This window comes from Panthera pardus, unplaced genomic scaffold (genome assembly GCF_024362965.1).
Source record: "Panthera pardus isolate Hobbes unplaced genomic scaffold, ASM2436296v1 HiC_scaffold_8, whole genome shotgun sequence".
In the NCBI taxonomy this organism is placed as follows: domain Eukaryota; kingdom Metazoa; phylum Chordata; class Mammalia; order Carnivora; family Felidae; genus Panthera; species Panthera pardus.
This window is the reverse complement of record NW_026527013.1, coordinates 41,518,431-41,543,959: the sequence shown is the minus strand read 5'-3', so window position 1 is coordinate 41,543,959 and position 25,529 is coordinate 41,518,431. Positions and strand designations below refer to the sequence as shown.

Here is a 25,529-nt window from a genome sequence, read left to right as displayed (position 1 = left end):
CAGTGGGAAAACCATCCATCTACTCAAAAGACACTGGACAGAAACTGGGGGATCTGAATTCTAATCAGTTGTCATTTAATAATCTATGCTGTTAGTGCAGTTTTCTTACACCTTTTTGGACTCTGTGATAGATTTGTGTCTCAGTAGGAGGAAGGAAAATAGGAGAATAGCTGCTGGCAACATTGTGTTGAAGTAAGAATGTAGGTCTGGTGCCCATGTCTGGATTCAAATACCAATTACTAGTTAATTTACTAACTTCAGGAATATCTCCCATGCCTTAATTTTTTCTTCTGTAAAATACTGGGGTAGAGGATAATAATAGTGTCCATTTAAAAAGATTTTGGGTGGGGGCAGTGGTGAGTTGTGAGATGATATACAGAAGGCTTTAGAGCAGCTTGTGATACATAGTAAATCCTTCATGAATATTATGTCTATGGCAGAGAACAACACTGTCAACACTATGGGAAAAAGGGGAGTTGAGTTTTGTGGTTCCACTTGGCGAGAAGAGGACATGTGACTACTTTCAGCCAATGAGTTGTGAGCAGAAGTGACAGAACTTTAAGGCAGAGCCTCTAGCTATTAGATTGAGACCCTCCAGAGTTCTCTTCTTCCTTCTTCCAGACAACGGTCCATTCTGTGGCAATTCCAGCAACCTGGATCCTGGACTGAGGGTGAAAACTGAGCTTCCAGCCAAGTAGTGATGGACATGTGAGGGAAAACAGATCTTTACCATTTTAAGTTTATGAGATTTGAGGTTTGTTTGTTACCACAGCATCAACTACCACATCCTGACTGGTGAAACTATATTTAGGATCATCTCCTCTTAGAGAGACAGAAAGAGGCAGAACCACATTTTATCATGAATATGTTAACATACAAGTCTGCTTATTCTTTTGGAAAATTGCTTTAATAAGATGTAAGGCACATACCATACAATTCACCCCTGTAAGGTGCATAATTCATTTGTTTTTAGTTTTTTTCACGGTATGTGTAACCATCACTATAGTGAATTTTAGAACAATGTATCACCTCACAAAGAAAGGCTGTACCCCTTAGCTATCACTACCCAATCCCCATGACACTTAGGTTGCCCTAAGTAGCCACGAATCTACTTTCTCTATACATTTCCATGTTCAGGACATTTTACACAGATAGACTCATACCGTATGTAGTTTTTTGTGAATGGCTTTTTTCATTTAGTATGAAGTTTCCAAGATTCATCTGTTGTAACATAGATCAATGCTACCTTACTTTTTGTGGCTGCATAATATTATGTAATATTACATTTTATTTATCCATTCATTCATTCATGGATATTTGTGTTGTTTCTGCCTTTTGGCTATTATGAACAAAGCTTATATAAACATTCACATATGAATTTTTGTGTGGACATGTTTTCATTTCTAGGAGTAGAATTGCTGGGTCAAAAGATAACTCTCTGTTTCATTATTGGAGGAATTGCTGGAGCGTTTTCCAAAGTGACTGCACCATTTTACATTCCCACCACTATTTTGCATACACTTTACATCCTTAACAATATTTATTGTTATCTGACTTGTTGATTTCAGCCACCCTAATCTGTGTAAGTGGTGTCTTACTCTGGTTTGGATGTGCATCTCCCTGATGACTGATGATGTCCAATACCTTTTCATTTGTTTGTAAGGCACTTGGATGTTTCAGAGAAATGTCAACTCAGGTCATTTGCCCAGTTTTTAATTGGGTTAGTTATCTTTTTATTATTGGGTTATGAGGATTCTTTATATTGTGGACATGAGTCTCTTACTGATTGTATAATCTGCAAATATATTCTCCCATTCACTGGGCTGTCTTTTTAGTTGATGGTCTCCTTTGAAGTGAAAAGTTTTGAGTTTTGATGATGTTTAATTACCTCTTTTTTTAGTTCATTGATCATTTTGGTGTCATATCTAAGAATCCTTTGCCAAGGCCAAAGTCATAAAAAATTATCTCTATGTATTCTAGGAGTTTTATACTTTTAGCCCTTACATTTATATCTGTGATTCAAAGTCAACTTATTCTTAATCAATTTAACTGGTCTATTGGAGTGTGATTGATACATAATATGCTTCATACGTGTAAGGTTTGCTGTTGTATAAGGTTGGATATGTATACATCCATGAAAGTGTCACCACTACCAAGTAAAGAAACATACTCATCATCCACAGAGGAGCCCCTTTTATAGTCCCTCTCTTCCATAATTCCCATCCCACATTCCTAGCCTACCAATGATCTGCTTTCTACCAATGGGTAGATTGGTTTGAGTCATAGAGTATGTACTTCTTTAAAAAAATTGTAAAAGATAACAAAATTACTTATACCATTTTAAGTGTAGTTTTTGTGCATTAAAGGCATTCACATGGATGTGCAACCATCACTACCATCCATCTCCAGAGCTTTCTTCCTCTTCACTAACAGAAACTCTGCTCTTTCTCCTCACTCCTTAACCATCGTTCTATTTTTTGTTTCTATGCATTGGACTACTTCTAGATAACTCATATAAGTGGCCCACACAATATTTGGCCTTTTGTGACTGGCTTATTTAATTGATCAGAATGTGTTCTGGGTTTATCCATGTTGTAGCATGTTTCAGAATTTCATTCGAAGACTGAACAATATTTCGTTGTTGGATTCAATGGATATATCACATTCTGTTGATCTGTTCATCTGCTGATGGATACTTGGGTTCTTCCATCTTTTGGCTATTATGAATAATGCTGCTATGAACCTAAATGGACAGATACCTGTTCGAGTCTCTTCTTTCAGGGTTTTTTTGGTATATATCCAGAAGTTCAGTTGCTGGATCTTATGATAATTGTGCTTAATTTTTTGAGGAATCTTCATACTATTTTCCATAGCATCTGCACCATTTTATATTCACATCAACAGTACACAAGGGTTCCACTCTTTCCACATCCTCTCCAACATATTTTATTTTCTATTTGTATTTGGTTTTATAATAGCCAACCCAATGGGTATGAAATGGTATCTTATTGTGGTTTCAGTATGCATTTACTTAATGATTAGGGATATCAAACATCTTTTCATGAGCTTTTTGGCCATTTTTAAATGTTCTTTGCATATTCACATAAATGTTCATGTCCATTGCTCAGTTTTAAATCAGGTTATTTGTTTTTTATTGTAGAGTTGTAGAAGTTCATTATATATTCAGGATATTGGGGCCCCTGGGTGGCTCGGTCTGTTGGGCATCTGATTCTTGATTTTGCCTCAGGTCATGATATCAGGGTGGTAACATCAGGCCCCACATCGGGCTCCATGATGAGTGTGCAGCCTGCTTAAGATTCTCTCTCTCTCTTCTTCTGCCCCTCTCCCTTGCTTGTGTACTGTCTCAAATTAAAAAAAAAAATGTATATATATATATATATATATATATGTGTATACGTACATACATATACAGAGTAAAACCTTGGATTGTGAGTCATTTGTTCTGCAAGTGTTCTGCAGGATGAGAAAACATTTCTAATAAATTTTAACTTACTTGGTAAATGAGCCATGTCTTCCAATACATGTAGTATGTGATGCTGAATGTCACATGATCACAACTTAGGCAATGGATTATAAGAATGTTTCTGGAACAAATTATTGCTCACAAGGTTTTACTGTATATATTTAAGATATTAATCCCTTATCAGATATATGATCTGCCAGTACTTTCTCTCACTCATGGGTCATTTTTTCACTATGTTGATAGTATCTTTTGATGCAAAAAGGTTTTTATTTTTTATAACATCCAATATATCTATTTCTTTCTTTTGCCTGTGCATTTGGTGTCAGATCCAGGAAATCACTGCCAAATGCAATATCATGGAACTTTTCCCCTATGTTTTCTTCTATGAGTTTTATAGTTTTTGCTCTCATGTTTAGGTCTTTGATGCATTTGAGTTACTTTTTGCGTGTGGTGTAAGATAACGGTTTGATTTCATTCTTTTGCACATACATATTGTTTTCCAAACATCATTTGTAGCAAAGAATGTAAATGCTTTTTATTTGTCTTTGACTCAGCATTAATTATTTGAGATTCATCCATGTTACTGCATTTATCAATAGTTCATTTCTTGTTATTGCTGAGTTGTATTCCACTGTATGAATATATAACAATTTATTAGTTCATCCATGGATGGGCATTTAGATTATTTACAGTTTTGGACTATTGCAAAGAAAGCTGTTATGAATGTAGATGTATTAACATATGCTAGGATATCTCTTAAGTAAATACCCTGAGTGGAATGGCTGGATTAGCTGGAAAGGGGTATGTTTAAATTTTTCACGCAAAAAAAATTTTTTTTAAGATCTTGCCAAACTATTTTCCAAGGAGGTTGGTTAATTTTACATTCTCACCAGCAGTGGGTGAGAATTACACTTGCTTCACTTTCACTTATGATGGAAAGACTTTTTAATTGCAGCCATTCTAAACGGTGTGTATTGGTACATCACTGTGGCTTTAATTTGCATTTTTCTAATGACTGATGATGTTGCATATCATGTCATGTGCCTGCTTGCAATTTGTATATTTTATTTGCTGAAGTTTGTTTATATTTTTTATTGATATTTCGTATCAGGTTGTTTTCTCATTGTTGAGAATCATTTATGTATTTTCCATACAAATCCTTAATGAGATATGTCGTTTGCAAATATGTTTTCCCAGCCTGTGGCTTCTTTTCATCCCCTTAACACTTCTTTTGAAAACATATTTAAATTTAGAATGATCAATTTTTTTCTTTTTCAATCATGCTTTTGGTGTTATATCTAAGAAATGTCTGTCTAACCCAAAGACATAAAGATTTTCTATCATGTATTCATTGAGGGATTTTATTGTTTTAGGTTTAGCATTTAGTTCTTTGAGTTAATATTTGCCTATGGTTCAACGTAAGACATTGTCATAGATATCCAAGTGTTCTAGCATGATTTGATTAAAAAACCATTCTTCCGCCAGTGAATGCACTGTAACTTCGACAAAAATCAATTGTCTTTATATGCATGGATGTATTTCTGAAATCTCTACTCTTTTACCATTGACCCATTTCTCTCACTTAATGCTAATACAACAATGTCTTAATCACTGTAGCTTTTTAATGTGTTTAAATCAGGTGTTGTTAGCCACCTTAACTTTGTTCTTTTTCAAAGTTGTCTTGGCTATTCTAGGTTCTTTACATTTCCATACACATTTTAGAATAATTTTCCAATTTCCAAAAAAGCCTGCTGGCATTTTGATTGCAATTTTCAATTATCAGGCAGTCGTATTAAATCTCCCATTATAGTTATGGATTTGTCTATTTCTCTTTGCAGTTCTATAATTTTTGCTTCATTTGCTTTGAAGCTCTATTATTAGGTACATAAATGTTTTGGATTATTTTGTGGCTGCTTGATGAGTTGACCCCTTTATCATTATGAAACGACCTTCTTTAACCTTGGAATATTTTTTGCTCTGAAACCTAATTGTCTGATTTTAGTACATACATTTCAGCTTTCCTTTGATTAATGTTAGCATGGTATATCTGTGACCATCCTTTTAATGTTAACTTATGTATCTCTATATATTTAAAGTGCATTCCCTGCCAGCAGCTCATGGTTGGCTCTGATTCCTTTCACCAATTTGACAATCTCTGCATTATAATTGGAGATTAGAGGCATTTCTACATTCATGTGATTACATTGAGATGTTTCATCTTGCTCATTATTTTCCTTTTGAAATACCTGCTTTGTGCTTTCTTTCCTATATTTTCTTCCTTCTTTTTGATCAATTGCTTACTCTTTTAAAACATGCTTTGTCTCTTTTATCAGTTTATTAGATGAAAATTTGAGGGAGAGGATATTTTATTGGTTGCTTTAGGATTTCTACTACATATTTAATTCACTGCTGTTTAACTTCAAGTGATTATGCTCCATTTCACATGTTAAAAACCTTATAATTATATACTTCATTTTCTCTCCTTTTAGCCTTTGTGTTACTGTTGTCACACATTTTACTTTTATAAATGGTATAAACCCAACACCCCATTGTGATTATTTTGTTGAACCAGTTAATTATCATTTAAATAGATTTAAAGAGGGGCACCTGGGTGGCTCAGTCTATTGAGCCTCTGACTTCAGCTCAGGTCATGATTTCACGGTTCGTGAATTTGAGCCCACATCAGGCTCTGTACTGATAGCTCAGAGCCTGGAGCCTGCTTCTGCTTCTGTGTCTCCCTCTCTCTCTGCCCCTAATCCACTTGCATTCTGTCTCTGTATCTCTCAAAAATAAATAAAAGTTAAAAAAAAATTTTTAAGAGGTTTAAAGAGTAAGAAAAATAACTTGCATATTTACCCATGTAGCGGGCATATCCTGTACCCTTTATTCCTTTGTACCCATTCATATTTCCATCTGCTCTCATTTTCCTTCTGCCTAGTGGACTTCCTTTAACATTTCTTGTAGTGCAGTTTTGCTGATAGTGTATTTATTGTTTCAGCTTTTGTATGTCTTCAACATGTCTATTGGACTTTCATTTTTAAAAGATAATTTTACTGGATATAGTTCTATAGTCTAGGTTGACAGTTGTGTTTTTTCCCTTCTTTTCTTTCAGTACTTTGCAAATGTTGCTCTGTTTTTTCACGTGTAATACTTTCAAAGAGAAATATGCTGTTTCCTCATTTTATTTCTCTGTATATAATACATCTTTTTTCCTCTGGCTGCTTTTAAGACTTTTTGTTTTATTTGCTACTTTTAAGCAATGGGATTATGGTGTGCCTTGGTATAATTCTCTCCATGTTTCTCATGTTGGAGGTTCATAGAATTTCTTGGATCTATGGTTTTACCATTTTCATCAAATTTGGAAATATTTAGGCATTATATATTCAATTTTTTCCCTCTTCTACCTTTTGCTTTTACAAGAACTCCAATAACACATATATTGGGCTGCTGAAAATTGCCCCACAGCTGAATAATGATCTGTTCATTTTTTAAAAATTATTTTTCTCTGTGTATTTCATCTTGGTACTTTCCATTGCTATGTCTTCAAGTTCACTTTTGTCCTGCAATGTTGAACCATCCACTAATACCATTCAGTTTATTTTTCATCTCAGACATTACAGTTTGCATTTCTAGAAGTTAAATTTGAGTCTTAAAAAAAAAAAAACAACTACAGATCTTCCATGTCCTATCTAACTTTCAAATGCCAAAAATAGAGTTGAACTAACTGTTGAATGTCTGTGTCTGCTAATTTCAACACTTCTGTCAGTTCCAGTTCAATTTTGATCATTTGATTTTTCTCCTCATAATTGTCTTTTTTTTTTTCCTGCATCTTTGGATTCCTGATAATTTTTGAGAAGACACCAGGCACTGTTGCCATTATCTTATTGGGTGTTGGATATTTTCTATTTATATAAATATTATTGAAATATGTCTTGTGATGAAGTTTAGTTATTTGGAAACAGTTTTTTTTTTTTCTTTCAGTTTCCTTTTTAAGATTTGTGAGACAGGACAAGGGCGGTGTTTAGTGAAGTCTGATTATTACACATTACTAAGCCAAGACCCTTCTGAGGACTCCACCCAATGCACTATGAATTATGAGTTTTTCCAATATGGCTAGAGAGAACAGACCCTATTCATAACCCTGACTTGGTGCTCTGCGCACTATTTTTTCTAGTCCTTTTGTGTGGTTTTTACCAGGTTTCTGGTAACATACTGCATAGATCAGTCCTCTACTCAGTATTTGAGATCTTCTCCAGTTCTTGAAAACAGTCTCTGTGTAGCCCTTTACTCCTTAGTACCCTGCTAATTCTAGCAGCTTTGATGTTCCTAGGCTCTCTGCTCTGTTTCTTCACCTAGGAGTCCACCAGATTCTGCCCCAGTTTACCTGCCTTGTGTTGTGGCCTGAAAACTTTCTCAAGTCAATCAGCTGTTTTACCAGCTGGTAGAACTCATCTTGTTATTTTTTTTCCCCTCTGTTTCTGCAAGCACTTTCCTTCACTGCCTGATGTTTAATATCTTGAAAAACATCGACTCATATATTTTGTCTGGTTTTTCCATTGTTTCAGGTGAGAAAATAAATCCAGTCCTCATTACTTCCCATAAGCTGGAAGCAGAAGTCCCTCTCTTAATTCATTGTTGGTTAACTAAAACACACTGATTTATAGTTGCAGACCACAATAACATTTGTGCGCTCTCGGTAAGCAGGAAGATTTGCCAAAAGCAACCAATATAATTTCCCCTTAACACACAAAATGGCAAAGAAATCTCTTGCTCGCCAAGATACCCAAGTGTTTTTAATTTTTAATATTGCTTTGAAAAAAGTAATAGATTATCAGAAAGATAATAAGCACAATACCTTCATGTTCATCTCCCGCAGTATTTTGCCATCCTGGGGAAAGTTTAAATACTCTGCTCCCTTCATGCACGCCCAACCTCCTGATCTACCCCTGTGGATTTCCTAATAGGCCACCGCCCTTGAAACTTTATAAGCAGGTTTGTTGACAGGAAGCCCCTACCCTTCTCTACCCAGATGGTAGTGTTAGTTTGAGGACCATTGAATACAGGGACTGTCTCCAATTTATCACAATTAAACACCTGTGCTAAATAAGTTCCACAGCTCCAGTGTGGGTTTAAAGGCACAAAATGGTAACCGTCAAAATCTCCTTTTTATTTAATGGGATAAATGGCGTGAGGGCCCTCCAGATGTTGTTTAAAGATAATGTATGATATTTTGAGCACTGAGGTCCTCTGGAGGCTTTTCAGACTTTGGTTAATCCTTCTACTTGTATCCCCCATGCTATTTCTCTGACAGAAGTGACACTGCACTTAAAGTGAAATGTTGAGATTCTGCATACCTGCTTATCATATCTCTGTTTTCATATTGTGGCAAAGCTACCCTGTATTGTTCCAGAAAACGCATAGAAATTGCACACAGTGTTAAATGAGGATTAAGATAATGGGTTTGGACACCTAACAGGGCCAGATTTAAGTCATAGCTTCATCCCTTACAAGCTGTGTGGTCTTTGGGCATGTTACTAAGCTTTCTGGCCCACAATTTTCATCTACCACCGTGTAAAAGAAAAGAGAAGAACCCAAAACTTGTTGAGCTTCACATGAGATCACGAGTGTAAAAAGGGCTGATACGGAACTGCCAATGGGAAGACGCTCAATAAAGGTAGCATTCTGATACTTGATCAATCTGTAGCTACAAGTCTTGTGTCATTTTCACTGCCCTTTCTAATAATTTTCAATACAATGGTTACTTTCAGAGTCTGATGGGCCATCCATTTTTTAGAGCTGATAGATTATCTTACTGTTTTCAAGCAGATGTCCCAAATGGGTGGTCCACAGGCAAGGTGCAAATAGTTTTTAAACATGGAAACCCAAATTGAGAAAGAAGAGATTTCCAGTACAGTTCACATTTCAATAAGATATTTATGTCTGCCTTGTTTTAAATATTTGAAATGTCTTGTAAGTTTGAACTTAAAATTCTAATGTTGCACTAGCTGCAGGCTGAGAACCAGTTGTCCCGATAAGCAGGGCAAATGAAGGTCGTTTTGCCACAATCCCCACCATTCCACTTTCCTTCCCTGGACAAACCCGAGTGTCACCAAGCACATTCACTCTTCGTTTTTCTACCTGTTACCTGTTGTATTTGTGACCTTGCCTTAGGCTGGTCAGTCTTCATAAATGAAATGTACTAGCATTCATGAAGTATTTAGAATAGAATTTCATAGAGAGAGTAGGAATCCTACATGTTCTTTTCCTTGGGACGTAGTAAAAAGGCATTCTGCCTTTTGGTTGTCATTAAACATGGATTCTCTCTTGTTTCTCTAGAATTAAAAAAAAAAGTGAGCTGGGCTCATTGCAAAGTCAAATAAAGACCCCAACTGTCCCTTTCAGTTTGGCATGGTGACGTGAATAAGTTGAATAGTTTTGTGTAGCTTTTGGGTAACATCATCATAAAAGGAGGTATGCCTCTGTCCTGCCCATTCTTGCTTCATCGGGGCTAGAATGTGGGGTATAATGGCTGGCATCGGAGCAGCCATCTTGTAGCATAAGGTAGAAGGCAGGAGTTGACACTGGTGGGACAACAAATAAAAGTCACATGGAGTACCTGGGTGCCTCAGTTGGTGAAGCCTCTGACTCTTGATCTCAGCTCAGGTCTTGATCTCAGAATAGTGAGTTCAAGCCCTGCATTAGACTCTGTGTTGGACTCAGCACTGGGCATGAAGGCTATTAAAAAAAAAAAAAGGCCCCTGGAATCTTGATGCTCTTTTTGCCAACTTACCTGTCCTGGACTACCTACCAAATAAGTATATACTATATTTCAATAATGTTTATGCCATCAACATTTGGGAATTTCTGTTTCTTGTAGACGAAGTTCATCCAAACCAATACTATTATGTTGCTAATCAATGTAAAAGTAATTATATAGCTTATGGAAGTTAGAATGAGCATCTCATAAAATTCACACTTGATAAGTCTTCTTCTCATTGAAATATTTCACTGTTTTTACACTCTCAAACATTAATCGTCTCCTCTCAATTGCTTTTTATGTACTTTAAATTGTATTTTAGTATTTTGCGTTTGTTGTATTTTTGTAACAGATTGAGATGCAATTCACATACTATAAAATCCACTCACCTAATGTGCATAATTCAAAGTTTTCAGTATATTCACAAAACTGCAACCATCACCAGAATCAGTAGTACATACTGCTTCCATTTACATTCCATTGGTTCAAGCAAGTCATATGTCCTTGTATGGAAAAGCATCCCTTCATACTGAGAGGCAAATATTTTCAAGAATAATGCAGTGTAACACATATTATCCTCACTAAATGTATACCATGAGCCATAGTAATCAGAAGATCTGTGGTAAAAGATGTGGGACTGGAGTAGGTTTTATTACAAATTTCTGGGTTGGATTTGCTGATAGAAGGAAATGGTGTTCAAGAAAAAAGTTCTTTGTGAGGTTAAGCACAGATGAAGAAAATTAATAAGTCAGGTTAAATAAAAAATAAAGAAAGTATTCTCCTAAGAGAGGAAAATAACCTCTTGAGAGTGGTAAGTTAGGATGTAATATAAGTCAAGGTATAATAAAGTTTTGAATGATAGGCTACAATTGATTTTGAAAACCAATCATAACAATAATTGAATTATAAAAATAATAACACATATGTGTTTTACCTCCTTTTCCTGTAAGAGGTGCTGTTACATACTTTATATGCCTTTAGATCTTAAAATAACCAGTGCAGTAGATCCTAATATTATCTCCATTTATCCAATGAGTCAAGTGAAACTCAGAGAGGTAGTAACTTGCCAAATGACTCCCAGGAAGACAGTTTCTCTTGCTTCTAACCGAGAACCATAATTGATAATGAATAGAAAAAAAAGTCCAGAATAATATATATTGAATCGATAGCAGTAAAACTGTGTGAAGGGTAAAATTTCATGGAAGTTTTCATTTATTTGTGTCTTGTTTAATTTCCTTCAGCAATCTTTTGTAGTGTTTAGTGAATAAGTCCTGTACTTCCTTGGCTAAATTTATTCCTAAGTATTTTACTCTTGTGATGCTATTGTAATGAAATAGTTTTCTTAATTTCCTTCTCAGGTTGTTAATTGCCAGTGTATAGAAATACAACTTATTTTTACATAATGATCTCATACTCTACAACTTTGCTGAATTTGTTTATTGTCTCTAATAGTTTTTGTGTGCGGATGGGCAATACTTAAGGATTTTCTCTATTTAAAATCATGTAATCTGTGAGTAAGATAGTTTTACTTCTTTCTTTCTAATTTGGATGCCTTCTGTGTTTCTTATTGCCTGATTGCTCTCAACTTCTAGTAGGGAGCTGAGCAGCAGTGGTGAAGTGGATTCCTTGTCTACTTTCTGACCTTAAAGGGAGAACTTTCAGTCTTTCACCACTGAAACACCATATGGTTTTTCTAATTTATTTATTTTAATTGAAGTATAATTAACATGTGATGTTATATTAGGTTCAGGTGTACAACATATTGATTCTGAAACAGCATAGTATGTTTAAACACAGAAGAAAGGCACATGATTTTTTTTTATTTTAGGCAGCTACTAAAAAAGTAGAGCAAAATCCATTTTAGAGATTCTTAGAACACAAAGCTACCATTGACTTCTTAGTAGTCCATCGTGGAAGATGACAGATCAATAGTGAAAGGAAAGTTGGAAGAAAACACACAGGACTACAGAGAGATGAGTAGATATATCTTTCCTAAGGGGATGAGGAGGACTGAACAATCAGTGGAAGAATGAGAGCTTCAAGATCTTGAAGTTAGGTAAGCACCTTGGGATATGATAGGAGGGAGCTTTGCCTCCCGTTTCCATAAACAGAAGCAAAAACTTAAGATTGGGGAAGCCTCCATCAACACAAAAGAATAGCAGAGTTCCTGTTTACCACTGCCTATAGTTAACGAATCATGAGAATCAATATGACCAAAGCAACAACAGCTTAGTAGAAGCCACCACAATTAAAAGCTTGGAGTTTCAGGAGAAAGTAACAAAATTGAGGAAAATAGCAGGAAATAGGACTTGCCAATCTGAACTACTTTAGTGATGGGCAGTAGCTTTTTGCACCGGGTGTGGATGCTTTGTTTACAGCTTTCTTTTTTTATAATACGTTTTAAAAAAATTTTTCATGTTAATTCATTTTTTGAGACAGATGGAACATGCGTGAGGGAGGGGTAGAGAGTGAGGGAGACACAGAATCCCAAGCAGGTTCCAGGCTCTGAGCTGTCAGCACAGAGCCCGATGCAGGGCTCAAACCCATGAACTGCAAGACCATGACCTGAATGGAAGTCAGACGCTTAACTGACTGAGTCACCCAGGTGTCCCTAAAGCTTTCATTTAATACATTCTTAATAGATGTCAGGCACTGGGCAGAGTTTTCTATTAACTCTTACAACCATGTGAGATATGCATTATTAATTTCATTATATAGACTTGAAAGTGGAGATTGAGACAAGTTCTATACTTTAGCTACATCATAGGTAGGTCCTAGAAATAGAATCAGGGACTCGAATTTTTATTAAATTTTATTTATATCATCTATGGAAGTTATAGTTTTTATATAGGTAACTATATATCAGGATAGATGAGGCTTTGCTGCAGTAACAGAAGCCCCAAATCTCAGTGGCTTTCTTGAAACAGGTTTTCACACCCTTCCTGCCATGCAACCCAGAATAATGGTTATCTAGCTTTTATGCCCAAACTCCAGGAGTCCCTGATGCCACCGTTACTCTCTGAGTCTCTGTCTCTCTCCTCCTCTCCTTTTTTGACAAATTAATACTTCAGTGTGATCAGTTTAAACATCTTTTGAGCATGACAGGATGTAATATAGGAGCCAACATCTACCTATTTCACTGACATTTTGAAAAATAAAAGACTGTATGCAAAAGCATTTTAAGCTCCTTAAAGAAAAGAATCATATCAAACTCAAGATATTACAATAAGAGTGGTTCCTGTCATTTCAAATTGTATAGTTTCAATATAAAGCATCCAAATCAAAACTAAAAATAAGACTTGACCACATGAAATTTGCCAGGAGAGTTTTTATTAAAGTTTTTATTAAAGGCCAGAAGTTCAGCTTAATCTTCCATAGAATAAAGGATTGCAATCCATTACAATGTCTAAAAAGATATTGAATTTGGTTTTGACACATCGGCAAAGTGAATTTTCGCTGCATGTGTCTGTGGAAGAGACCACTGAAAGGAGAGAATTAAAAAGACTGTCATTAGTTGTCATACTGTGTGCATAATGATCCACCATATTCCTGAAGCCATCACCATGATAAATTTGTAGTTTTCCCCATCTGCCAGGACTAGTAATGTGCAATGCATTTCACAACTACATTTGCATATAGAAAGTATCATTGACCTTTGAATTTCAAAGGACAAAGATTTACAAGGACACTCCTTGCAAAATAAACCATTTAATTTGTGCCCCTGTGTTCTCTTGCAGCAGCAAAAGCAAATGCAACATACTGCCATTTCACACTAACAAAAAAGAGAGGATATACCTTCCCAAGTGGGAGACATACCAATATGATTTGGAAACCAGTAGAGATAAAAATCCAGTGTCTCTTGATTCTTAGTATAAGTTATTTATTTTGGTTCAGTAATTAGAAGTGTTAAAATAGTATGTAATCATAGTGAAATGGTTCTTTAAAATAATAGAATTTCAGAAGCATGGATTTTTGGTTTCTCCTTCAACCATATATTCAGCTGGGGTATGTGGGATCCATGCTCTTGTGCCACTCCTCTCCCTTCAGTGTCCAGTATCAAGAACGAAAAATCTGTATTTGCTTTCTTTCAACGCTGGCCACTGCTTAACTCCTGAGCTATTTGGTATCTGAGCTTACCTTAACATTATATCATGGCATTCATTTGTTCGCTCTGCTTTTGTTCATTTATGCATACGTTGATTACTATTGCATGCCCATTTGTATGTATCAGGCAGTGTCCTAGTTAATGGAATGTTAATGGGAATGTAAGAATAAAGACCATACCCGTGGTCCCTGGCCTCTTAGACTTTGTTTCTTCTGGAAGGTAGGAGGTAGGAAAGACACCAGTAAACATGGAAACAAGTAAGTGAAGAGGCTAAATTCAGATACTGTAAGTGCTAAAAAGAAAATAAAACAGACTGATATGATAGAATGACTGGTTGGCAGTGGGTTAGTGTCATAATTTAGGAACTTCAAGAAGCTGCTCTGGGTATATACATTCTGTTCAGAGGCAAATGGTGAGAAAGAGTGGATTCAGAAGAGAATTACATGCAAATTAAACTGTAAAAACAAGACCTGGATGTGAGTGCAAGCTTGGCTTGCTCACAAACTGGAAAGTTCCTCTGTGATGGCTGGCCTCGCTCTCTCTGCTTCTCGATTTTATCTTCTTCACCTAACACAGGGAGGCATTGCTGTAAGAGCTCGTGTTCTGGAGTCTGATCGATTGGGACTGAGTGTGGGTTTTGCTACATACTCTTTTGTGAGCCTCAGTATCTTCATCTGCAAAATGGGATTGCATTAGTCAGAGTTCCAATAGGAAACTGAAGACTTTCTCAAATTAGGTTAATTTGAGGAAGATTATGTGCACAGGGGCTATTTGCAAAGGTGTGGGTAGGGTGTAGGAGAAGCATGAACTTGAGCTAAGTAACAGAAGGATTGTTTCCATCTCTAGACCCCAAGGGACAGGGTAGGGAGAGATAACTGGAACCTGCCAAGAGAGAGAGTTCAAGCTATTTGGGGGAGAAACTGTGGCCTTCTGGCCATGCAGGGGCACCATCAACCTAAGATGACTTCAGAGTGAGGGAACAAGCTTCTGAATTGCTCTCGCCCCTCCCTCCGTTCTCCTAATGGTGGTCCCCCTTGGTGGAACTCAGCTGGAAGCCAGACAACAAGAGAGTATAGTCCCTAGAGGTGGGTCTTTTGGAATACAGAGTAGCATGGAGAATGCCTCTTCTCTGAAGGGACAAATTGAAGACAGGAAATAATATATGTACCTACCACATCAAGTAGTCTTGAGGATATGAGATAGTACATATAAAATGCTTGGCCTCAGTGTTATTCTTTACAATCATCTGAAACAAGAATGACATGATGTGAATATCATGTTAAATCCACATTGGAGTAACGATATCTTCTGTAGTTTCTGATGTACACAATATTTTCTAATATTAAAAAGTGCTTGGCGTTGTGTTCTGAACATACTAAGTGTGCCATAAATGTTACTTACAAGTATGATGACAACAATAATATACCTTAAGATTTTCACCACTATCTGCTACTGAAGATTTTTCTTCTTTCATTTTAATATTTTGCTTTGAAAAGTCTCATCCACATTAATAGTTTAACCCTTTCTCCACAAATGTACTTGATTTTCTGAGAATCAGTTCCAGTCTCTTTAGGCAAAGTTCCAAACTTTTCTTTTAAACTTCCTGAGGGATCTGTTTATATAATGATTTTATAGGCACTCAAAGCTCAACTCATCCTCTCCCTCAACTTGCTTTTTCTTCATTTCCCTTATGTTTTTATCAGAATAACTACTGAATCTTCCCACTTGTTGCCATAGGCCCTGCCACCCCCTTAATCCAAACCAGGGTCACATACTTCCTATGTACAGCTATCTACTAGCTGCTTCCAGACTGATCTTTAGGAAAAAAAAAAAAAAGTACATCGAATAGGGTCATCTCCTGCTTAAAACTCATCCCTAGGATACAGGAGTACTGATGCATAGGGGCACTTGTACCCCAATGTGTATAGCAGCACTCTCAACAATAGCCAAATTATGGAAAGAGCCTAAATGTCCATCAACTGATGAATGGATAAAGAAATTGTGGTTTATATACACATGGAGTACTACAGGGCAATGAGAAAGAATGAAATATGGCCCTTTGTAGCAACGTGGATGGAACTGGAGAGTGTGATGCTAAGTGAAATAAGCCATACAGAGAAAGACAGATACCATATGTTTTCACTCCTATGTGGATCCTGAGAAACTTAACAGAAACCCATGGGGGAGGGGAAGGAAAAAAAAAAAGAGGTTAGAGTGGGAGAGAGCCAAAGCATACGAGACTGTTAAAAACTGAGAACAAACTGAGGGTTGATGGGGGGTGGGAGGAAGGGGATGGTGGGTGATGGGTATTGAGGAAGGCACCGTTAGGGATAAGCACTGGGTGTTGTATGAAAACCAATTTGACAATAAATTTCATATATTGAAAAAAAAAACTCATCCCTAGGGACAGTTTGAGGATCTTCATTTTAAGGGGCACCTTAATGGCTCGGTTGCTTAAGTATCCGAGTTCAGCTCAGGTCATGATCTTGTGGTTTGTGAGTTCGAGCCCCACGTCAGGCTCTGTGCTGACAGCTCAGAGCCTCGAGCCTGCTTCAGGTTCCTTGTCTCCCTCTCTATCTGCCCCTTCCCCACTCGCATTCTGTTTCTCGCTCTCTCTCTCTCAAAAATAAATAAACATTAATTCTTTAAAATAGAGACCTGCATTTTAAATAAACTGCCCAAATGATTCTGCACATTAAGCTTTAAAAGCCACTGATACAGGAAATATTCCCTCAGCCAGACCACTGGAGTGGTCACCTATTGGATTTTTACATCCTTTCTCTTCCAAGTAATCTTTCCCTCTCCCTCTCTCCCTTCCCCTCTTCCTTCTCTTCTGTTTTTTAGTATAAGCTATGGTGCCAAACATACCCTAGTTCAAATTCCCAACTTTGTGTCTTACTGTTATGGACTAATACACGTACCCTTTCTCTATCTAAAAAGTAAGAATAACATACATACCTCATAGAGTTGAGGTAAGCATTAAAAAGAAAAATATCAACATGATAACTTGTATGGTGCCTGGTACATAATAAAAGCTTAATAAGTGCTTGTCATTGGTGCCATATTATGATTATCTACTTTTGTTGTTATTATTTAGCTCTTTAAATTAATTTTCATTAACGTGATTCAAAACTTTAAGCCTGGCATTAAAGACCTTATTCTTATCTAATTGCCCCCTTCCAAATCTTATTTCCTACTTCCCACTTGTGGCAAAATTTTCCCCACATACATTGCCATATTCCCCTGGCTACTTGTCAACTTCTTGTTTATTTTCTCTGCCCTTTACAGAATTCTGCTCACTCCTCAACCAGTTCAAAGTCCAGCTCCTCCACCCAAACTTTATAGATGTCTCAGCTGGACATAATCACTCCTTCCTCTGATTTTCTATAAAATGGTATTCCCTCATATTTATGATATTATATTTTATCTAGGAGTCTTGTTTTTCCTAGTAGACAAAGTGTTATTTAAGGATACAAATTATATTTCAGTCATAACGTAGTAATCAAATTCTTAACACAAATGCTTACAACTCAATATATATTTATTTATTAAGAGATTAAAAAGTAAACTTTTTCTACTTTTTAAGTAATATCTTAAAGTTATAAAAAGTTAGGAAAAGAGTTATAAAAAGATACAGATTGGAAACCAAACATCACAGTGGGGGAGTACAAAAAGTATGTCTCTTTTGTGTATTTAACGCAAGGATTTAAAAAATACTTTTCAAAGCTGGAACAGAAAAATGAATGTGAATCCACCAATGAACAACTAGAATAACTTTTGTGGAATAAAATTTGGTATATGGGGATTTGATGTCATTATGGTAACACAGGCTGTTCCTAATTTCATTTCCCCTCACAAGAGAAACTAACAGCTATTCACCATTGAGAGAATCCTAGGACATGTGAGTGAGGCTGAAGTAACCCCCGCACCACACAGAACAAGTCAGAATGCATTAGAAGAGTAGCAAATGGCTGTACCTTAACCATATTGCACCTTTCCTAAACCAGCACAGCACCATGTGGAGAGGTCTCACCTGAGCCTCCATTTCCTCCAGTGGGACAAGAAAGCCCAAGGGGGACAACCAGAATACCTAGCACTGTGAGTTGCTTTGTTGGACCCCCTATTCTGATCTTGCATCACAGGTACTGTAGGGGAATCTGTGGGGCTCAACCACAAGGAATTTATGATGCAGAAGAGTGGAAGGCCTTGCAACAACCAGCACAGAGATCTTAGCCAACTGAGTTCATATCTATAGTGCCGAAGTAGTAGTCCCAACTAGTGGTTTTGCTCATTTGCAGAATGAAGTCTGGAGTGCCTTCTAACCAGGGAACTTGAGAGCTGCTGGTCAGCCTGATTTGGATCCCCAAAGGAAGGGTTCTGGTAGCTCTAGATCCTGGTTTGAACCACACACAGGCAAAACACAGAATCACAGCCTCATCCACAGTGCATGTCTTTTGGCCCCATCTGACCAAAAAAAGATGGTGACAACTCCTGGAAGCTGTTTGGCTGAGGGGCACTTGAGCTAGAGGCAGGAGAGCAGAACCAGAAATTTTCAGAGCAAAGTTACTGGCCCTATTCAATAAGGGAACTTGGGGAGTGGGTCAGCTTGAGTTAAAATAACAAACAAGGAGGTTCACAGGCTTTAGAGCCGCATCTCCCGATGTGTTGGACAAAGAATCTAATGTGTAGCCTTGTTCATAGTGGAATATGGCCCTTAGGTTCTCTGACCAGGGAACCTAACTAGAGCACATGAGAAGCCCATCCAACAGCCTGTTTACAGTGGTACTCAAGCATAGACCACTGCCAGTTGTATCCTTCATTTGCAGAACAAAACTGGTGGCCTCATCTGTCAAGGGAATTCAGTGTGCACTGTAGCCTGATTCAGGTTCTCCCCAAAATAAGTGGTATAGACCCTGGGTTCTGTCCTGCTTCCCTGACAGGGCAGGGAAGCTTATACATAGCTTACTTACTATTAACTATAATACCTGGTCCCAACCATCTAGTAAGCCTTACCACATATCTAGGCAACCACAGAGCTCATCCTATAGCTTCACTTGGGAAGGGAGGCAAACCAGCAGTCCTATCCACTTGTTCCCAGCTGATAGCAAATCTCCCTATCCCTATTTTCAGATCTCAGTTGCCTTACCAAAAATAGACATAAGAGCAGGCTCCACCTACCCAAGATATTACCAAATTTTGCTGACTGGTGAAGAACTATATCAGCCAAAGCCAACCTGTAAAGTTTGGAAGGAAAGCCCAATTACTCACATGGACAGATGCTCATGTAAGGCATCAAGTATAAAAAAAAAAATCAGGTAAATATAACACTACCAGAGGAAACTAATACAGCTCCAGTAATTGACCCTAAGGAAATGGAGATCTATGAACAGTCAGACAGAATTCAAAATAATCTTCTCAAGGAAGTTTATTAAGCTACAGGAAAATATAGAACACTAAATGAAATTAGGAAAACAATGCATAAACAAAATGAGAGTTTCACCAAGGAAATAGCAATTAGTGAAACCAAATAGGAATCTTAGAGTGGAAAAATACAGTAACTGAACTAAAGAATTCAGTAGAGAATTTCCACAGTGGACTCAACCCCACCAAAGAATCAGTGACTCAGAGGATAGGACATTGGAAAACAGTCAGAGGAATAAAAAGGAAAAAAAAAAAAAGATGAATGAAAAAGAGGAAAGAAAGCCTACTAAAATTATAAGCCACAATGAATAGAAACCTTATTTGCATTATAACAATTCCATATGAAGAAAAAGAGACAGAAAGTATACTTAAAATAATAATAGTTAAATGTTTCCTAAACACAAAGACAGAGGGGCGCCTGGGTGACTCAGTCGGTTAAGCGTCCGACTTCAGCTCAGGTCACGATCTCACAGTCCGTGAGTTCGAGCCCCGCGTCCGGCTCTGGGCGATGGCTCAGAGCCTGGAGCCTGCTTCAGATTCTGTGTCTCCCTCTCTCTCTGCCCCTCCCCCGTTCATGCTCTGTCTCTCTCTGTCTCAAAAATAAATAAACGTTAAAAAAAATTAAAAAATAAAAAATAAAAAAAAATTAAAAAAAAAAAAAAAACACAAAGACAGAGATGGACATCTAGGAAAATGAAGCCTAAAAGGTCCCAAATAAGCTGGACCCAAACAGGGCTACCCTAAAATAATCATAGTTACATTATCAAAAGTCACAGATAAAGAATTTTAAGAGCAAGAAGAAAAAAAGTTCGTACAAGGGAACCCCCCACCCTGTAACACTATCTGGCTGATGTGAAACGGATCGTCTTGAAAATGGGAAGTCGGGATTGATCAATACTAGTAAAGAGATTGAATAGTAATCAAAACTCTGGCAATGGAGAAAAGGCCAGATGGCTTCACTGGTTAGTTTTATCAAGCATTTAAAGAAGAATTAATACCAGTTGTTCTCAAACTCTTTCAAAAATTGGAAAGGAAGGAACACCTCACACTCATTTTGTGAAGCCAGCATTATCCTGATACTGAAATGAGAAAAAGACACTACTAGAACAGAAAATTACAGGCCAATATCCCTAATTATTACAAATGCAAAAACGTTCAGTAAAATACTAGCCAGCTAACCTCAGTAGCACATTAAGAGGATCATTCACCACGATCAAGTGGGATTTATCCTTGGGATGCAAAGATGTTTCAACATATGCAATGCAATGACACATCACATTAATAGAGAAAGAAAAGAATCATAAGATCATCTCAATGGGCACAGAAAAGGCATTTGACAAAATTCAACATCCGTTCATGATAAAAACTATTAACAAATTCGGCATAGAAGAACACATCTCAATGCAATAAAGGCCATATATGACAAACCCACAGCTAACATTATACTCAATGGTGAAGGGGAAAAGCTTTTTCTCTAAGATCAGGAAGAAGAAAATGGTGCCTAGTCTCACCATTCCTTTTCAACATAGTACCAGAAGTCCCAGTTAGAACAGTCAGGCAAGAAAAAGAAATACAAGGTATCAGAATTGGAAAGGAAGAAGTAAAATGGTCTCTATTTGAAGATAACATGATGTTATATATATAAAACTCTAAAGACCCAAACAAAAAACTTAGATTTTAATTAGTAAAATTAGTGAAGTGGCAGGTTACAAAATACAAAAATTCGTAGTGTTTTATATACTGACAACAAACATCTGAAAGCAATAAATTGATCCCATTTGTAATTGCATCAAAACACAAAAATATTTAGGAATAAATAGAAGGAGGTGAAAGATAGCTATTCTGAAAACTACAAGACATGTATGAAAAAAATTGAAGAAGATACAAATAAATGGGAAAGGATCCCAAGTCTGTGGAGTATAAAAATTAATATTGCTAAAATGTCAATACTACCAAAAGCCTCTATAGATTTAATGCAATCCCTATTGAGATCCCAATGTCATTTTTTTTTTACAAAAGTAGTCAAAACATTCCTAATATTTGTATGATCCTAAAGATATCCTGAGAAAGAATGAAGAAGGAAGCATCACACTTCCTGATTTCAAGCTATACTATAAACCTATAGTCACCAAAAAAACCAGTATGGGACTGGCATAAATATAGACAAATAAAACAGAATCAAGGGCCAGAAATAAACCTAAGCACATATGGTCAACTATTTGATAAAGGAGCCAACAGCACTCACTGGAGAAAAGACAGTCACTTCAATAAATGATGCTGGGATAATTGAATATTCACATGTAAAAGAATGAAACTGGACACATATGTTTTACCACTCACAAAGACTAAATGGATTAAAGACTTAAATGTGAGACCTGGAATCATGAAACTCCTAGAAGAAAACATGGAAATATACCTCCTTGAAATATGTTTTGGTAATGAATTTTTGGATATGACACTTGAAGAACAAGTAACAAAACAAAAAATAAATAACTGGGACTACATCAAACTAAAAAGCTTCTGTATATCAAAAGAGACCATCCACAAAGTGAAAAGACAACATGGAATGGGGAAAAAATATTTTTAAACCATATGTTTGTTAAAGGGTTAATATTCAAAATATATAAAGTCTCCTACAACTCAAAAGCAAAATAACCCAATTTAAAAATGGGCAAAGGACCTGAATAGATATTTGTCCAAAGAAGATACACAAGACACTGACAGGTTATGGGGGGAAAATGCTTAACCTCACTAGTTATTAGGGAAATGCAAATTAAAACCATGGTGAGATATTACCTTGTAGCTATTAAAATTGGCATCATCAAAAAGACAAGAGATAATAACATCTAATGTAGATAGAAAAGGGAATACTTGCGCACTTTTGGTGGAATTATAACTTTGTTGCAACCACTATGGAAAACACTATGGAAGATCCTCAAGAAATTAAAAATAAACTTAAATGATCCAGCAATTCAGTTGCGGGAATATACCCAAAAGAAATAAGGTAATTTGAAAAGGTACCTGCACCCCCCATGTCATCGTGTCATAGCAACATTATTTCTAAGACATGCAAACAACCTGTGTGTTCATCAATGAATAAATGGAGAAAGAAGTTATGAGATACCCAGGTAGTTAGGTAGATACATAGATACATAGAGAGAGATAAAGATATATAGATATAGATTGATGGATATAGGTAAGTAGATAGATATACACACAATTATTCAGGCATAAAAAATGGTGAAATTCTACCATTTGTGGAAGCACAGATGTACCTTGAAGGCATTATGCTAAGAGAAATAAAAGAAATACTGTATGTTCTCACTTATATGGGAAGTCTAAAAAACAAAAATTCTCATAAAAGTAGAGATCAGACTTGTGCCTACCAAAAGTGGAAGGAAGGGGCATTGGAAGAAGATGGTCAAAAGGCAGAAACTTCCAGTTTCAAGACAAATAAGTACTAGGGATATCATGTAGATCAGGAAAACTATATACTAACATGGTTGCATAGTATGTAGAAAAGTTAAGAGAGTTAGTCCTAAGAGTTCTTATCACGAGGACATTTTCACCTTTTTTCTTTTCTTTTTTGTTGTATTTATATAAGATGGATGTTAGCTAAACCTGCCATAATCCATTTCACAATATGTGTAAATCAAGCCACGATGCTGTATACCTTAAGGATGTACAGTGATGTATTTCAGTTATTTCTTGATAAAACTGGAACAAATATATATATATATATATATATATATACACACACACACACACACACACACATACACACACATACACAAAATACACACATATATATATATATATATATATATATATATATATATATCTCAGAACTTAAAAAATATATATGCCTATATGGAGCATGCTAATTTTAAGAATTCAATTGAAGGAAATCATCAGACATACAAATTGCAGTGTTATATATCATAGACAAAAAAAACGGAAACAAGTCTAAACTTCCATGAACAACTGTTATTCCTTTATTTAGAACACTTTCCTAAGTGCCTACGATATGCCCAACACTACGTAAATGCTGGTAAGAAAAACAATCAGAGGATGGGCTTTTGTGATGCTATTAAAAAATCTTGACATCAAAGAATAATTAAAGGTACAAGAGAAGTTAACATTCATAATGTTAAGAAAATAAAAAAGAGAACACAAATTCCCTATATAGCTATTATCTAATTCCATACTTTTTTGTTCTTTTAAGAGTATGCACGCATAGGGGAAAAAATTGGAAAGAAATATTATAAAATGTTGACTAGTGCTCAGTTTTAATATAAACTTTTCTGTTTTAATTTTTCTTTGCAAATATATACTAATTTGCAATGAGAAAATAACTGTTCTCAAGAGCATGTTAGTAGATTCAGGAAAGACTGTGGGGAGATCATAGAAGAGAGAGAAGAAAACAGAGACTCAGGGTTTTGAAGCAGGGAGAACCTCACCTTCACCACCCCCCTCCCCACCCCACTCTCAGTACCTTAGCACTGAACAGTCTCAAATTTTAGGGACTTGCTAGGGTCTTTGAACATTTAGTCTTACATGATCCTCAAACCTTCAGGAAGCCACGTGTCAGTGTTCACACAAGCACTTCTTCTCTGCCTACATATAGAAGAAGATTCTCAAATTTTAAGATACATAAGACTAATTTACGTTTTTGAAAACTCAGATATACTATGCCACCTGAGCATTACACCTAGAAAGAAGCCTTGAAATCCATATTTTTACAAACACTTCCAGATGCTTCTTTTATCGGTGGTTGGTTGACCACAGAGTGACAATTACTGGACCAGACAATTATGGTGTGAATATGACTTCTCAGGTGTCATTGCCGCCCTCCCAGGGCCTCCTGTGGAAGGCTAAGTGATCATAGTATGCGGTGTGACATGGGCCAGAGGTATGCAGGGCTGGGCAGTGAGAGGGAAGATTCTAAATCTAAGCATGAGGGTGGAAGAAGGTGATGCTCTCGGGGACTGTGTCAGCGTATGTGGGAGACAGGGCCGGAGGGGAAGGGGAAGGCCAGACTGTCCGTGGATCTGAACTCTTGCCAAGGGGGTTGTGCTTGTTCTGTAGGCAATGGCAGTCACTGAAGATTTTAGAGCAGGAAAGTAAAATAAAGCTTTATGTGCGTTTTAACTAGACAGTGAATGTGCAAACTCATGGCACGGGCTTTAGAGCTCCAAAGGCCTGGGTTTGGGCCCAACTCTGTCGCTTGCTAGTAACCGATTCAGGGACAAGTTAACAAACTTCTCTGTTTCGGTTTCCTTACCTCTAAAGTGGGCTTCATAGGAACTTAAGGAGTCACTTTGAAAAGCTTCCATTTTTATATAAATTCAGAGCCAGGCGTTCAGTAAACATGCAATAAATGGTACTCAAGAGAATTTTTGTCAGAATGGTGGAGCATAGGTTAAGATGAAAAGACTGGTTCAGGGAGAGCAAAAGAACAGAGCCTGTGATCACCTTGTGGTATTTTCTGTGTCCTTTCTCTTGTGTATTGGGGGTATTGTCTCTCAAAGATGGCCGGCCTTATAGTAGAAACAGGTGTGCAGAATGAGCCGATCATTGCCCTGAGGTAGCGTTTCTCAGGGTGGGGTCCTCCTGTCCTGCTGGTCCCTGTCTTAGTGGTGTCTGGCAACTACTATGGCAGATGGTTCAGGAATTTGGGGGTGAGGCCAATAAACACCCATTTCCCATGCATTTCACAAACGCATAAAAGCCTTACTGTGTTAGTCGCAGAATTCCCATTA

At 36.8% G+C, this 25,529-nt stretch overlaps 1 long non-coding RNA gene across 1 annotated transcript in view; it reads left to right on the top strand.

Moving 5' to 3' along the window:
• The first annotated feature begins 616 nt into the window (after positions 1-616).
• Positions 617-25,529, top strand: part of LOC109254504 (uncharacterized) — a 279,356-nt gene continuing 254,443 nt past the window's right edge. The window contains exon 1 of the long non-coding RNA XR_002074833.2: positions 617-708. This is a non-coding gene — a long non-coding RNA (uncharacterized LOC109254504). The remainder of the gene's footprint in view (positions 709-25,529) is intronic.